The following is a 15,133-nucleotide window of genomic DNA, read 5'->3' as shown; positions in this document are numbered from 1 at the left end:
GAAATAGTTAACTTGTAGCCAAGAATAGCCAGTGGGACCCCTGTGGGCTTGCTAGTCATCACTGGTCATGTATGTAAAGCAATGTTAGCAGAAGAAGGAGCCAAAGAAGCAAACATTATTGGAATGATTGAAGAAATTTTTAATGGTAAAGAGTTACTAGAATCTATATAGTTGTGATAGGTAGGTTTATTGTGCCAACATGGCCAATGGACACATGTGGGATTAACTGAAGGGCAAAGAGATAAATGGCTCGGCGAGCCTCACCTTTCTTGTCTCTTGCTCTTTGATCATTGGACCAGTGTGCGGCTGCCTTGCTTGTTCTGTGCCTCAATTTGCAAGCTACACTACCTGTGGGACACCTGATCCATGGACTGTGTCACTGTAATTTGAGGTTCTTTCAAGACCTGCTTCGCCACGCCATTGGAATTTACATCTCTTGAGCTGGGGACTGCCGGACCCTGTCATCTGGCTGACTGTTGTGACCTGGCTTGCTGTTTGCTACCTGTGCCGGGAGAGCCTGAATTGCTCCACAGAGGACAACCTGGCGGCCCTCAAGACTTGAAGGACTACCAGTGTCTCACAGGAGTGAGTTGCACTGAGCCATATGTACTGCTTTATAGATTAACTGTTTATTCCTTATGTTATATAGCTATATAAATATATATATATACATAATTATTAGCGTCCTAGTTTTGCTTCTCTAGATAACCTTGTCTAACATGATAGTTAAAGAACTAAGTGCCAACTGAAATAAGTAAAACCATTATTACAGGGCTATAGAGACATTTCCTTATTTTAAAGATTCAGAAAAATTCTGCTAGTAATCTGTCAACAGAAACAGGTTAAACCCATATTATTTCCATAGCTGATAGGTTTTTTATAAGACTGTCAAATCAATTCAATGAGGAAAGAAGATTTTCCTCAACAAACGATACTGGAATAAGTGGATTTCTACCAAAGGACTTCAAAAGTTAGTGGAAAAATGGAATTTAAAAATAATGAAATTTTCCCACAAACTTTTTGAAGTCTCCTCATACATAAAAAAGAATGAAGTTGGACCCATACTTCATATATGACAATTATCTCAACATGATAAATGACCGATACATAAGAACTAAAACCATAAAAGTCTTAGAGTAAAAAAACAAACAAACAGTGCTAAAGCTTCAAGACCTTCTTTTTGACAATGATATGATACTGGAAGCATGAACAAAAAATATATATAATAAAGTTCACCAAAATGTTACTACACTTGATCTGAGCCAAAAGGCCGAGAAGTGATTTTCATCAAAATTTTAAACTTTTATACATCAAAGACTTTATCAAAGAATTGTAGAGATGACTGACAGAACAGGAGGTAATATTTGGGAAAAATAAGTTATATATAAGGAACCAAGAATCAACTGACTTCGTATTTCCCTGAAAAGCAGAGGAATGGCTGCATTGTTAAATGTTGCTTATAAGATTTGGTGCCACAAGAAATGGGAACTCCAGTACATCTAGTATAAACAATAAGACAGATTCCTTAGTTTATGTACTTCTAAGTTGGCTCTAATATTGGTGGCTGAGAAGGCCTAAGAAGGTGGCTCTGAGATTCAGTGACTCAATAATTTTGCCAGGCTCAGAAAAGAAGCCTTGAGTTACTGATCCTCCCATTCCCACAGTTCCAGACATTACATGTAAACCTGAAAATATCAAGCAAAAGAAACAAAATCTCACATGCCCATTCATAAACCAATCACTTTTAAAGAGAATAAAATTGACCTCGTAAAGCACATGGCTCGGTGGAATTTAGATTGCCCTACCTGGGTGATCCAAGAATAAATAAAAAAATCCAAATCCAAAAGAGGGAATGGTATCAGAGTTTAAATTACGAACCCTGATTTAAAGAAGCCTATGAATAGCAATGAGAACCCTAAATCCATTTGCAGGATCCCTACATGGGTTAAGCCTCTGGTGAATCACTTCTGATTGTAGTCAAGACATGCGGGTAACCTTGCTGTCCGGCTGAGATAAACTTGATTATTAGAGTTGTAACTAGGTTAAAATTTAATACTTGATCCTTTGATATCCCTTTTGACTCATTTTACATTTGTTCTGGTTTTTAATATTTCTGCTTTCTTCTCAATCGAGGTTTTTTCCTTTGGTTAATTTTAATATTGTGGCCTTTTCCTTTATATGAAAGAAGGTTTTTATTGTATGTTTTCAATATATGAAGTTCAGGATGGGTAAATATACAGAATAAGTGATGTGTAATGGCTTATTGGGGATGGGAGGTGGGGAGGTAAGAGGGAATTAGGGAGCAAATAATGAATACAAGAAGGAGAAAATGTTCTAGAACTAATTGTAGTGATGTTTGCACAACTCTTCTTAATATGATTGAACTATGGAAATATAAGATATATTAATTATTTCTCATTAGCACTATTAAAAAATAAAACTACATTAAAATAAATATTTATCTTATGGAAATCCCCTTCAGAATGAACACTGGTGGTAGCCAGGCACAATGTAATTCTTCTGATCTCAGGGGGTTAAAATGGATGTCTGCTCTCTGTCAGGGAATCAAACACCAGTCTGCCAGAACACCTATGGGATACTTACCAGGAAACGAACAAGGACCAGAAGAACTAGATGGTGCCTGCCTCTACCACTGCCAGCTGCTCTGAGAGGATCACATTAGACAGTCTGATAGAGTGGGAGAAAAAATGTGGAACAAAACTCAAAACCATTAAACAGCAACAGCAGGCCCGCCTTTCTGATCGGATAAAACCTCCAGTAAAACCTCCAAGAATGGAAACTTCAGGCCTGGAACGGAACTCACACTCAGCAGAATTCTCAGCCAAAGCATAGATATATGAAGAGGAAAATAGCTTGGGGGGGGGGTGTACGCACGCCTTAGAATAATCAACCATTTGAGAACAAAGGCAGCATCCGCTGTGGCAAAGTTCAGAAGACAGGAAGGGTTCGGAAAGGAGGAGAAAGGATTTAGAAAACACAGCGAGGAACTGGGATACATGGTCCTATACTGTGGGGATTTCAGTCTGTGACATGAAACAGTGTATGAAATGTTGCACTCCAATCGATCTTCTCTGTGAAACCTCACCCAATTCACAATGAAAAGTAAATAAACACTAACGTGACACTTAATCTGAGCCTCTTAATCGGAGGGCTGAAAGGGTTCAGACAGGTGACGAGTTAGAAGAAAAGCATTCCAGACAGCTGGAAGCATAGACGAGCATCTAATCAAGGAGAACTGAAAGATTACAGTAATTGTAGTAGAAAAAGTTATGACACGAGGGCCAAAGGGAGTTGGTTAGATTGGGCTGGAGAGGCAGCTTGTGCCAAGTCGTGTGGGGCATTTGAAGTATATTAGAAATCACTGATATGTTTTAGGTAGACGTATCTGCATTCTATTTTAAGAGCATTTTGGCTGCTCTTTCAAAAACAGATGAGAGAAGTGCAAGAATGGAAGACGGGAGGCTGCTGGCGGGAAGAGTGATGTTGAGACCTTGAAGGGGTGCGATGGAGAGAACCGGGCCAATCAGAAATGCATAGAGAAACTCTGGAGGACAAGCTAGTGGATAGGAGGAATTGAGGAAAGTGGTCAAATCAAAGATCTAGACTTTTGGCTATGTGGGAGGTTATGTCATTCGTGATCATGAGGAGGACCACAGATGAGCACGTTGCCGCTGGGAAAGAGGGCAGGGTAGCAATGAGCAACAATGAAAATATTCGGAATGTGAGATATGCCTGTGCGCCATCCCAGAGAAGATGGAAAGTAGGCAGTGGAAGTTTAGAACAGGGGCCTGACCTGGAGCTATAGACCATGTTTCCCCAAAAAGAAGACATGCCCATAAAATAAGCCGTAGCGGATTTCTAAGCATTTACACAATATAAGTCGTCCCCCAAAATAAGACAGAGTGATCAGCGCAGAGATGGGTTGCCCTTCTCATCTGCCCCCTGTGACAGCTGCTAGCTCGGAGGGGACCAGACGGTGTGGGCAGCCCCATCCACAAGGTCAGCCCCCGTCAGGTTCTGTCCTCTTGTGTGTGCTGCAAGCTGAGACCTGGAGGGAGACATGGACAGTGAGAGTCAAAGTCTCCTCCGTGCAGTGAGGAGCAAGATGCTCCTCTGCTTTAGGGATTGTGTGTCCTCGGGGCGGGGAGGGGGGGAGTGGGGAGAAGGAAAGCTGTGGCTGCCGTTTGACTCAGCACTGTGGGTCCATGTTGCAGAAGACAACCACTTAACTATATTTGAATAAATGTAGATTGTTGTACCGTACTTAATGAAAATAAGACAGCCCCTGAAAATAAGCCATAGTGTGTCTTCTGGAAGAAAAATAAATATAAGACAAGGCCTTATTTTCAGGGAAACACGGTATTTGGAAGTCTTGTCACACAGATGCTTAAAACCTTAGAGAAAAGGATGAGGTTGCCTAAGGAAAGAGAAAGAAATGGCGATGTGTTGAAATTGGGTGGAGAAAGGAAAGTGAAGGTGATAGAAATGGAACAGGAAAATCAACAGTGTTGGAGTCCTGGGAGGCGGGAGCAAGACAGGAATACTACACTGTTCAAAGCTGCAAGCGTCTAATAAGGTGAAGACATGCATTTTCTCATTAGATTTGGCAACTTGAAGGCCAGTGGTAACAAAAGGCGTTTCCGTCGCAGAGGGGCAGTGGGCTTCGCATTGGAGTTGAATGAGAACAAAGGCAGGGTGAAGAAGCTTAGCTATGGGAAAGGTGGCAGCAATGGCTGCAGAGGTTGGGCTTGAGAAATAGGGAAGCTGGGGAGAGATCAAATTCAAGTGAAAGACTTTTGTTTGTTCGTTGGTTTGAAAACCTGACAGTAAACAGAAAGTGGTAGAGGCATCTGGCCTCGTCCAGCTTCATGAGGGGGAGAGAGAGGCACCCTTGATATTAATACATAGCTGAGCCCCACTCCCTTTTGAAGGCTTATTGTATTCATTTATTTGCCCCCTTTTAAAATGTTTTATTGTGACCTGGGTGAGAGGCTGCAGAGAAACTCGGGCCTCTGCTTAACAATTCATCTTTATTTGTTTCGTGTAACTTATTGAGGTCCTCCCAATAATATAACTTCACTCATTCCGTTTCTTTTCTACATTTCCCATTTCCATTCCGCACTTCTTCTAAGCCTGGTGTGTTTTGTCCTTGGGTCATTATGCAGCATTTTCTACTGATTATTTCAACACACTCTCGTTCCTCTTACAGACCTGCAGATTCGTTTGGCTGACAATTGGGCCATAGAGTGAGTTCATTTCCAGATCTCAAGGTTAACTCAAGCCTTCAGCTCGAGAGTTTCACCTGTTTCTAGCCACAGTAACGCTTGTCTTTATGATTTTGAGTTTGATTCCACATTTTCTCTCCATTTTATCCAGTACCTTCTAATGTAATCTCTTTCAGAGTGGTTGAGAGTGGGAGTTGGGCAGCAGAATGTCCTCTTCTGGCCTCAGTCATGGAAATTGATGTTGTGAGGTCCATTGAAGTGCTTCCATGGGTCTCCAATTTTCCTCATTCTTCTTGGCTCTCGATGGGGAAAAGCCAGTGGTGGAACATTATGTGGCCATCCCCCAGCTTTGACGACCCCAGGTGCTACTCATCAAAGTAAGAGGGAGCACATTGTCTTGGTCTATTCCATGTCAGTTGACCTTGGTGTCCCCTGATGCAGCTTTTCTCCACACTGCTGCATAATACCTTTCACTTTCCTTTCCGCCGTTATGGGTGATAAGAACCTGAGTAATTATCTAAGGAGGGAAACTTTCACTTCCCACTCATTCTTTTCTTCCCAGGTCCCACACCTTCATGAGTCTAGAGACCTTGCGATGAATTGCACTTCTGACATCAATTGTAAAAATGGCGCGATGGCCGTATCAGCCCTCCCTGTTGAACTTCACCAGGCAGAAGGTGTCATTACCACCATTAGCCCAAAGATCCTCACTAAGAGGCAGGGCGTCAGACATAACATCACCTCCAAACTGTTAACAAGTTCTGTCAGCAAGTGTCCTCCCCACTTTTTGCCACGTTTGATCATATATTGTAGTTACCACGCTGAACACACAGACTTTACTCACAGTTAAGGGTTTGTTAGGGAAATACCAGGTTCCAATTCAGGATCCTGATTCTTCGATCAGGCAGGATCTTCTCAGCTGTGTATGCAGACAGATCTCTCTGTCTCTCTCTCTCTGTGGCCCTCAACCTCGCAGCCCCTTGCTTGGCCACCGCCCTGCTTGAGGAAGTGTTACAAAGCTATTAGCTCTGTAAGTAAGTGCCCAGGGCACCTTAATTTCGCTCCTGATCCTTGACCTGAAAGCACTCAGCTCTCTCACTTGATGGATCAATGAATCCAGATCTACCAACAAGCGCCCAGAGGCAACCACTCAGCCAGTAAGTCTCCAGGCTGAAGGCACTCAGCTCTCTGGCTCCATGGGGAGGCACACCCATTGACACCACCCTCCTCTGAGGGAACCCACGGTGCTCCCTCTATTCTCCCGGTGGTCTGTTTTACTTCTCAGGGTTCTAATATACATTGCAATCACTATGTAGAACTTAACAGATAAAATTCATGATTAAAAAGTGATTAAGGGGGAGATGTCAGACAGTATAAGATATAACAAAATAATACTTTATTATCAAGGGTTCATGAGGGAGGGGGAAAATGAGGAGCTGATATCAAGGGCTCAAGTAGAGAGCAAATGTTTTGAGAATGAAGATGGCAACAAATGTACAAATGTGCTTGACACAATGGATGGATGGGTGGATTGTGATAAGTTATATGAGCCCCCAATAAAATGATTAAATTAAAATAAATGTTTTAAAGGTCAGTAAGGAAGTTAACAAGTTGTAATGCCTGTAAGAAATGCTCAGGTTTGAGTTGTTTATCAAGACATGTGACAAAGTTCTGTCAACTCTCCTAACAAACACCCAAAGACATTCAGCTTAAGCTCCATGGGCCAGCAAACTCAGCTCCCAGAGGCACCCCACTACATGTAAGTCTCTATGGGATTATAAAGAGACTTTTCCGCAGCTTTGTCTCCCCCAAAGATATGACTAATAGTAAAGGCTATTTGCCAGCATATGGTGGGAGGTCAGATGCTTAGAGACATCTTCCCTGAAGGCAGTGAGCTGCCAGACAACTGTCTGGTCCCACCACAGGTAGGGCCTGCTCTCTGCTGTAAAGGACAATGGGCTACTTTCCCCCCTAAAGATTTGTGACTTGCTTCCTGTAGGTGGGGTGTACACCCTACTGATAATGGTTTCTATGGTGGGTCAGAGAACAGGTTAAACCGGTCAGTGACATCCAAAGTTAGGCTGCCTTCCTGAATCTAGGATCTGCCCATCTTGTCACATGTATACCCCCAATCCCTCCTCTTCCTATTGCATGTATGTCCCTAGATTGTCCCCCTCTCTTTGCTGTGTAATCCATAGTGCAGCCCTTTCCTGTGACATAGGTCTTTACCTTAATTGGTGGGCTTGCACTCCCCCCAGAGGTATATAGGCTTGGGTCACCAATGAAGAGCTCTCTCGGGTTCCCCCTCTCCTCTCCCATCCTTGCTCCCGTTCCCTTTCCCCTTGTCCTCCTTCCCCTCCCCCCCCCATCTCCACATGGACCACCAAGTGGGGCTGAAGTTAGCATACTATCATGAAATGTGTCTGACTCCATTATTTCAACCTCTCCTTCATTTCCCATGCTCTCTAGGACTTTATTATAATCTTTATATGTAATCATACAATTGTGCCTATCAAACCCGCGATTAGTTGTGGGGGGCAGACATTTCCCTCCACATCTCCCCAAAGGCACTCAGATTCATTTCTGTCGGTCAGCAAGCCAACTTCCCTAATTAGGTGTCCAGCCTCTCGCACAGAAGCACTCGTTTTAAGTTGCTCCACAGGTTGGAGCGTTCACTCTGCCCTGGGCTCTGCCTCCTGATCTGCTGCTTCTCGGACGTCTTCACCGCATAGGGATCTTGGATCCAAAGGATGCCCTCCATTGCTGGCTCTTTCTGGTAATGAGATCCCTTAGCTTCTCAGAGGCTTCATTTTATCCACAGCCACTCCAGGAAATCCTGTTGGCAAGTATTCACAGGCAAATCCGATCAGTGTCTTTCCTTACCTTTTCACCAGACTTACACAGGGAAAAGTTGTTTGGTGGGAGTTAGAGACTTTGGCTTGGAGGGCCACATTCAATAGTTTACTACCCGTGTTGTCTCGCACTGGTCTTCTGGTTCTGGCACCACCATTTCTTCCTTTTGTGTGACATCTCTAGGGTTCTAGCTCATTCTCTGTCTCCTGTATGGTCTCCCAGGTCCAAAAGATGTGTTCTGATCCATCTCTTCTAGTTGGTAATTAGGTGCCTCCTATCTGCCTCAGGGATGGCTCATTTAAAGGCTAGTTGCGAGGCCAAAACTGACCAATCCACTACTTGAGAATTCCATACCTTTTATTTGTATGATCCCATTCACGGAATGATGCCATGACCTTATTTGCATCATGAGAGAGCTGGCTAATCCCTTTGGTGGGCTACAAGTGCCTCATTTGCATGGCTCCTCCCAGTCATGTTATGGCACTTACGAGACCATTGCAAGAAAGGTACTGTAAACGCAATCCATCCCACCATAGAGATACCATGTTGTAAATACTTATAAAAAATGATAGTGAGATGCCGAAGATATGGGAGTGGGGGTGGGGAATGGGTTTAATTAAAGGACTAAAGGTTTTTAGAAATTCTCTGATAGATTTAAGGTCATTAGTAGAGGAAATGGAATCTAGATGCAATGCATAACAAACAGTTTTGAATACTATAGGCCAACTGGGGTTCGAGCTGACAGCGCAGTAACAATAAGAGGACCGAAATAAACTTGCCCTCAAAGATTGCTTGTTTGAGTGGACACGAACACAACATGTAAACACATAGATAAACATCTAAGATCATTCTCCATAAGGATAATTGCTATGAAAAATTCGAGAGAATCCACGTGCTTGGAGTAAGACCTTTCTACGCTTTCATATATCCCCCATAAGCAGAACTCAAATGGGTGGATTGACATCAGTCACAAGGCTTACTGCTCCTAGCCCCAAACTCAGCCTTGCCTCCATTCCTGTCGAGGGCACAGGTCGGTACACTGCGGCTCTAGAGCCACATGTAACTCAGAACATACATGGGCTCTGAAGAAAAAAATAAAGAATATTATTCAGATAATGGTGATTTTATTTCTTTGTAAAAACATATTTATGGCTCTCGAATAATGAGGGGCGGGGTTGGCTCTTCTGTCTCAAAAGTTTGCCAAGCCCTGGGTTATGGGCTAATACGCCCTCCTGCCCATCCTGTTGAAGTCGTCTTCCAACACCCCATTTAACTCTGACTCAGTTGTCCTGGAAGATTTTAGCGTTTGCCCATTATCATCCTAACATTCCTCCTGTCCTTGTCCTTGGATATTTTAATATCCACTCTGGCGATTCTGCCAATGCCTTGTTCTTTTCTCCAATGACCTTCTCCTTCACCCTATCTCGGCGACGCACTCCTGGTCACTTTAGCCTTCACGATGAATTCACTACAGCATCTCCGTTTCAAGTGGTTCATCATCCAATCTCTAGTTCCTTTCTAGAATCCCAACTCTGTAACCCCTTCCACCCGAGTGGCACCTGGAATCACCACCACCTTACCTACCCCCGATGTCCGTACTTTTCTTTACCCAGGTGAAATTTTACATGGTCCTTTAAGCACTCCCTGAAGTACATCCTCAATTCTTTGGCATTTCCTTCACGGTATAGTAGTTGGATCAACAATAAAGGTTGTTTAATTCAATTTTCAGCCCTTTCCCTGACTACACCTGCAGAGTAAAAACTGGCTGGGGAATAACACACAGGCAGGTTGCTTAGTTTTGCTTCAACTAGACCCACTGTAAATGGGTACGAATACATTTCTTGACAATTGCATTGCATTTCTCGACTTCATCCATGACTTCATTCCATTCTCTTAATCTTTCTCCTATAACACGATTTCATACCTTCTTAATCTTAAAATCTGTAACTTCTCCCTAATCCTCATCCTCAATGACTTCACTACCTATTTCAGTGAGAAAATAACCAACCTTCACAAGATTTTTCCCGTTTTTTGTTTTTGTATGATTTTCTTTACATGAAATCCAAGATACAAACAAGATGGAGACAGTAACGAGACTAACAGTTCCTTAGGCTTATGGCAGGGGAAGTTGAGGGGTAATGGAGAGCTAATAATCATAGGTACAAGAATCAAGAAAGTATTCTAAAATTATGATTACACGACCCAATATATTTAAACCATTGACTTGTATGGTATGTGGATTATATAAAACTTAAAAATCCAGAAAAAGCTAAAACTGGTGATCTACATACCTTTAACTAATACACCTTACATTTTAAAATAAAAGGTCGATGAGCTCCCAAACCTCATGTATCTGCACTTAATAAATTCCCTTTACTCTGCTTTCTATCTGTTCTCCTAGCCAGGCCTCGCCCTACATCCCATTCCCTTGTCTACTCCAGGACACTGCTCTCAATAGTGCTCTCCCTTCTCTCACGAACACTTCTCTCTTTGCCAGATCATTGCCACCGTTATTCCTCCTTTTCCGAAAAGGAAATCAACTTGGGTTTCTCTTTCAGTCGCAGCCCTCTCCTTCCTAATGACCATTCGTTCAGCTGCCCATGATTATTTCCAGTTTCTGCTTGATTATTAATGCAATCTTGACTTAATTATTAATGGTGCCCTTTAGAATGTTTTCATTTGCATTGTAAATTATAGCTAGCCTACCTTTTGATGTACAATCTATGCTCCGTCTCTCCAATATTTCTTTCATTCGCTCCTGAACTGCACTGCAATGAGGTTCTGTTCTCAGTACCTCGTTGAAACTGCTCTTTTCAAGGTCACCAATTTGTGAAATCTAATTATCAATTCCCAGTCCTCTTCTTTTCAACGTAACTAGTTATTCCTTCAACTTTCTTCACCTGGTTTTCAAGGTACTACACTCTCCTGATTTTCCTCCTGTTCCCCTTCTTGATCTCCTTTGCTAAAAGTAAATTGTGTTGGGCAGGTGCATAGGGAATTCCAACAGGAAGTCAATGCCTGCCACATACACAAATTAATATTTAATGAGGTATGTTTTTATATGAATGTCATACTACAGGAATGAATGCCTTAAATTTGGGGACTTTAAAGAAACGAGCTAAAAAGCTGCTTAACTTGCTCATTCTATAGCCTTGTTCAGAATTCTGGCCTGCATAGCTCTATTAAAAATTAAAATATTATTATTTAATATTAATATTAAAAATTAAGTCTACTGTTCAACAGCAAGGAATGGAGAGAGTAAAAATAAACAAGCGAGGAAGGCACCAAACCTGGTTATCATAGCTATGAAAAGCTAGTAAGAAAGTTACAGTTCATAAAAATGACAAAGTAAACATTCGAATCAAACAAAATGGTCACCACACTATGGCTAGACTACTAGTGGGTCTCCAACAGCAGCAACTGTTTGGAAGCACGTTTTGTGTCGACGTCTGACTCTTAATAAGTATTCTCCAGCCTTTGTGGTCGCACCATTTATTGAAGAATGTCTGCCTGTTCCAACTTATTGCACATTAAATCGAGGATTTTTGCATATGCTGGGTATATGCCTTTGGTTTTATCTTAAGTGATACACAGATCAAGCAAACTCTTTCCAATACTTCTTTCTCAAGTGCTTGATTATTGGTTGTTGTTGGTTTTTTTTTCATTTTCAAGAACATACGAGTAAATACCCTGTCCAAAAAAGTTTGATTTTTTAAAAAAATGTGAGTGGCATAGTATATTTGGAGTTCGGTCCACTAGCTATTTAGAGGTTCTGAAAAGATTGTGTAACAGTGTACAACATAAAAAAAAATCCGATTTGACAGACCAGGGGACTGGTTTTGCCACCACAACAACACACCTGCTCATGCAACCATCTCAGTGTGCTGGTGTTAGTCCAGGTAGACTAGAGAAACAAATTCATAGAGACTCATATGTGAACAAGAAAGAGGCTTATACACAAGAGCAATTGAACATTGAGAAAACATCCCAGTCCAGTCTAGATCAAGTGCATGAGTCTGATATCAGACCATATGCCCGATACCAATCTATAAAGTCCTCTTCTGACTCATGAAACACATTCAATGACGCTGTGTGCAGGAAGATCACAGGCCAGTGGGTGGAAAGTCTTGTGGCTCCAGTGGTGGTGGAAGCATCTCAGTGCTGGCATGGGACTCTATATGGCTCCTCCAGTTCTAGGGCTCTGGTTCCATCAGGGTAGGTCCATGTGGCTTCCCAGGTTCCCAGGGCGTAATGCCATGTGTATTGTCAGTAGAGCATCTCCCAGGGAGTAGGCAGAGGAGGAAAAAACAGATTTCCTAGAATTCTTAGGCCACGCCCACACAGAGGATCATTGGTTATGATCCAATTGACAGACTAGACTCCACCCCTTCACTCTTAATCCTCTCAAGTCCCAAACTGACACCAGATTATATAAATACCACAGCCAGTTTTGGGCAACGATTTGATGACATAGAAGTGGTAAAGAAAAAAAAAAAACCAAAAAAAAAATGAGAGAAGTGCTGTCAACCATCCAAACAGATGAGTTTGAAAAATGTTTCCAAGAATGGAATCGCAGATTTGACAAACGTATTAAGCGTAATGGAGAGGACTTTGAAGGATATAAGGTTGTTTTGTAAAAAAAAAAAAAAAAAATTAAATACATAGCTTTGGTACCCTCTCGTATTTTCTCACATTTCTGGAGGCTGAAATTGTCCCTCCGGGTCAGGATAGTGTCAATTCATTTGTGGTCAACTGCCCAGGCTGTTCTTTTTGTTCATTGGTTTTTTTGTAACATGATTGAGATCTGGGTCCAAGTATACATAGCAAATAAGTTTTCTATTCTAAAACTGATATACATTGTTTTGACACTACCTACAATCCCCCTTCAATGTAATAGCACTCTTTCCACTTTCTCCTGGGCTTCCTTGTTTCCATTTTCCTATCTACCCCTTCCTGCCTTATGAACTCTGTTTCTGGACAAATTTAATAATTGGAATTCTGGTCAATGCATTTCAACTTGTTCAGTCTGATTCTTTGAAAAGGCTTTGTTCTGTATCCATTTTAGCTTGATGATTTCAAATACTGTAAAAAAGAAACGGACTTTTGGCATACTCCTAAAAAATTTACATCACTAATATCCTTCAGGGAGATTCCTGCTCTCTCCTTTACTTATTAAAACTTTACTCATGTGCCTGCACAAGCAACAACAAAAAGTATTTAGTCTTGATGGCATTTGTGATTTCGTATTTGCGTTGTTCCAATGGAAATGCTTCTGCTGAATGGTTGCAAGAGGTGCCTCACTCTCTCTGCTTCCCTGGCCACCATAACGCTCAAGTGTTTCTTCCATAACCATCACGTGGAAAGCCAGGCGAGAGATTTTCAAACATCGCCTATGTCTGAGTATAAAGTATGAGCAATAAATACTGTATTTATATGAGTATAAAGTATGAGCAATAAATACTGTAAGCTCCCCAGCAGTTCTTGGGGAGGGAGGAATACACTATTTTAACCCATATAAATAGAAGATAAAAATTGGGTGTCATATTTCTTACATTTTCTCTCGTGTTTCAAATCTTTAAACCCGCTGACTTCACAGCTAGACAAAACTTCAAGGTTCGAACAGCAAACTCCTTCTCCCTGCCCCTGACTGAATAGTTAATGGCTTAGAAACATTTTTGCTTCGCGCCACCTTAAATCTTGTACCTGAGGTACCAAAACGTAATTGATCCAATATTATAATCTAATGAAGAAATCCATGTGTTTTTTTTTAAACATCACTGGTTCTTCGGGAATCCCTGAGTGACGCGTATGGTTAACACATGACTGTAACGTCAAGGCTGGTGTTTTGAACTCACCCAGCGGCTCCTCAGAAGAGAAGCCTGACAGGCGCTTTCTGAGAAGTCACAGCATTAAGAAGCCTACGGAGCGAGGTGGAGTCAACCTGAAGGCCACTTTTATTGTTGTTTCAGTGTTTCCATAGGTGGTGAAATTCCAACTTTTACTATTTTACATAGTCTAGGCCAGGGGTCAGAAAACTTCTAAGATGGAAGAGGCTAAGTGGAGAGCAAATGCTTTGAAAATGATGGGGGCAAAGAATGTACAGATGTGCTTTATACAATTGATGTATGTATGTATTGTGATGAGTTGTAATGAGTCCCTAATAAAATGTTTTAAAAAGACAGAAGAGCCAATCCTGTCCCTCACACTTTAAAAATTATTTGAGCCATAGGTAAATTTTTACAAAATCACCATTATCTGAACAATATCCTTTAAATAAAACTATGATCATCTTATTTTCATTTTCAATTTTGCTTCCAAGTCACAAGCACATACCAAGCGTCATGCCTGACTCTGGAGCCAGTTGGCTGACTCCTGCTGTAGGGGGAAATGAAACACTTTCCATAGCGTTTCTTGGTGCTTATCTGTTTGGGTTGTTTTGTACTTTACTGGGCACAAGCGAAGTGTATCCCAAATGTGACTCAACGTCCACAGAGAAATGATTGCAGCCATGCCTTTGATCTGATTTCCAGCCTGTGTAGCGGATAAGACTGGCAGATCTTGACGACCACGTGCTAGTCTCAATGGCAGATGATGCTCTGGCGTGGTAACAGTGCCAGTACGAGGCCCAGGCCGAAAAGATCGCTACAAAACCACAGACACCTTTTAAAAACAAGAATATAAACATGTGGGACTATCTTGACATAACCTATCACCATATATATTATTTCTGCAGGTCACGTTTTTCTATAAGCTGTGCTTGAAGAATTCTGCGCACTTCCATTTCACGCTGACACACCTGGCATCCTGGAGGGGCTCAACTCCCGTTCTCATAACATGTTGTACTATCATGCTTTGTCTCAAGGGATTTTGTTTGCTTTATTAGCCAATCACTTTTGAGTATTATGTTGCTCAGTCTCTATGTGTTTCTCTGAATTTATGTTCATTTTATTGTTGATTTCTAATTTTATAACGTGTCTCCTGAGAAGACTGATTGGAGGACATCCATTTTTTAAATGTGCTGAGGCACACTTTGT

At 41.7% G+C, this 15,133-nt stretch overlaps 1 pseudogene; it reads right to left on the bottom strand.

Moving 5' to 3' along the window:
* Nucleotides 1–1,189: 1,189 nt before the first annotated feature.
* LOC142451980 (U2 spliceosomal RNA) lies at nt 1,190–1,282 on the bottom strand (annotated as a pseudogene).
* Nucleotides 1,283–15,133: the final 13,851 nt, after the last annotated feature.

This window comes from Tenrec ecaudatus, chromosome 6 (genome assembly GCF_050624435.1).
Source record: "Tenrec ecaudatus isolate mTenEca1 chromosome 6, mTenEca1.hap1, whole genome shotgun sequence".
NCBI classification, from domain to species: Eukaryota; Metazoa; Chordata; class Mammalia; order Afrosoricida; family Tenrecidae; genus Tenrec; species Tenrec ecaudatus.
Note: the sequence above shows the minus strand (reverse complement) of the source record. Positions and strands in the feature narration are given on the sequence as shown.